This window comes from Piliocolobus tephrosceles, chromosome 16, assembly GCF_002776525.5.
Source record: "Piliocolobus tephrosceles isolate RC106 chromosome 16, ASM277652v3, whole genome shotgun sequence".
In the NCBI taxonomy this organism is placed as follows: domain Eukaryota; kingdom Metazoa; phylum Chordata; class Mammalia; order Primates; family Cercopithecidae; genus Piliocolobus; species Piliocolobus tephrosceles.
Window position 1 is genome coordinate 75,620,851 of NC_045449.1, and position 2,220 is coordinate 75,623,070.

Here is a 2,220-nt window from a genome sequence, read left to right on the forward strand (position 1 = left end):
TAGTGAGACCCCTTCACTTTAAAAACATTTAAAACTGGCCAGGCGCGGTGGCTTGCACCTGTAATCCCAGCACTTTGGGAGGCCAAGGCAGGTGGATCACAAGGTCAGGAGATCGAGACTATCATGGCTAACACAGTGAAACCTCGTCTCTGTTAAAAATACAAAAAATTAGCTGCATGTGGTGGTGGGCGCCTGTAGTCCCAGCTACTCAGGAGGCTGAGGCAGGAGAACGGCCGTGAACCTGGGAGGCGGAGCTTGCAGTGAGCTGAGATCGCGCCACTGCACTCCAGCCTGGGCGACAGAGCGAGACCTTGTCTCCAAAAAAAAAAAAAAAAATTTAAAACTGGCTGGGCGCAGTGGCTCATGCCTTTATTCCCAGCACTTTGGGAGGCCGAGGCAGACGGATCACATGAAGCCAGGAGTTTGAGACCAGTCTGAGCAACATGGAGAAACCCTGTCTATACTAAAAATGCAAAGATTAACTGGGCATGGTGGTGTGTGTCTGTAATCCCAGCTATTCAGGAGGCTGAGGCAGGAGAATCTCTTGAACCCGGGAGGCGGAGGTCGTAGTGAGCCGAGATCGCACCACTGCACTCAAGCCTGGGTGACAGAGCAAGACTCATCTCAAAGAATAATAATAATAAAAAAATTTAAAAATTAAAAAAAAAAGTAAAAAGAAAAATGCTGCTGCAGAAGTGGCGCTGACGGAGGGTCCCTGCCTGGTGGAGGTTTCCTTGACCTGCGTTGGTGCCCAGGTGTACCCCCTGCCCCCTCCCCTGCCCCCGGGCCCCTCGCCACGGGTACACCACCTCTCCGGTCACACACTGGAGCGGCCCTGGAGCCTCTAGCCAGGCCCAGGCCTGCAGACACCCGGAGCGGGGTCGGCTCCCAGCATGGCTGCATTTCTAGGGACTCAGGGAAGGTGCGGATGGTAGGAATTCCGGGTCCCTTGGGAGGAGCAAGGTCCTTTTTTCTGGTTTGTTTACGTGAAGCCTAGAGACACAAGGTGCTACACTGGAGACAGGAGGCAGAGGCTCCTCTGATGTGAAACTGCCTTTTCTCATGTTGTGGAAAGTTCTGTCTGCCCTTCCCCCTCAGAGGATCAGATGAAAGCACGCTGGATGAAGCTGACACCAACAGTGTGATCAGAAGGAACGCCCTTTCCAGGAGTGCCCGGGCCTCAGGCTAGAGACGTGGTGGGGGCAGGCCCATCCGGTGAGCCTGCCTGGCGACCCCAAGCAAGCCCCTGTGTCCCTCCTGCTGAAGGGGAGCTGAGAGCATGCAGAGCTTTTGGTTTTGGGGTTGCTATCTGGATCACTGAAGGGATTGGTACCCGAAGCCTCGCCAGTCACAACAGATCCCTTGAAAGCTATTTTTGTGCCTTTTATTCTAATAAGGATGTGGAAACCGTGTGTTCTACGCCATGATGGAGACTGCCTGGAGCTCCTCACCCTTGGAACTTTCCATCAGAAGCTGGCCGTAAACAGTCGTACCTGCTCACCCTGGGGAGAACGTGCTGCTCATGCAGCATGACGTCAGAGCAAAACCTGTCTTCGTGGAGTTTTGTCCCCTGATTCTTCTTGGTCCATATGAACTTGCAAATTGACCTAATTTGCATGATTTTAAGTTTCTGCCTTCTGGAGGATGAACTAGAACATCTAATTCACAAGGTTTACCATCCAACTTTTAAAAGTCCAGTGAGACCTAACTGGGCTCAGTAGCTCATGCCTGTAATCCCAGCACTTGGGGAGGCCAATGTGGAAGGATCACTTGAAGCCAGGAGTTCAAGACCAGCCTGGGCAACATAGGGAGACCACCTTCTCTTCAAAACATTTAAAAATTTGCCAGGCATGCCTATGGTCCCAGTTACTTGGAATGCTGAGGTGCAAAAGATTGCTTGAGCCCTGGAGTTTGAGGCTGCAGTGAGCTACAGTCACACCACTCCACCCTAACCTGGGCAACAGAGCAAGATCCTGTCTCAAAAAAAAAAAAAAAAAAATGTCCAGTGAATGCAACCAGCAGTGCTCTGCAAAAGCACTCAGGAGACCCTGTTAGAAAAGTCAGCTGAGGCCGGGCGCGGTGGCTCAAGCCTGTAATCCCAGCACTTTGGGAGGCCGAGACGGGCGGATCACGAGGTCAGGAGATCAAGACCATCCTGGCTAATACGGTGAAACCCCGTCTCTACTAAAAAAATACAAAAAAAAAAAAAAACTAGCCGGG

The 2,220-nt window shown here is 51.8% G+C and overlaps 1 protein-coding gene across 1 annotated transcript in view; it reads right to left on the minus strand.

Annotated features, from left to right (window-relative positions):
- P4HB (prolyl 4-hydroxylase subunit beta) overlaps positions 1-2,220 on the minus strand; it is a 29,855-nt gene that overhangs the window by 2,824 nt on the left and 24,811 nt on the right. The gene's annotated exons all lie outside the window — the stretch shown is intronic.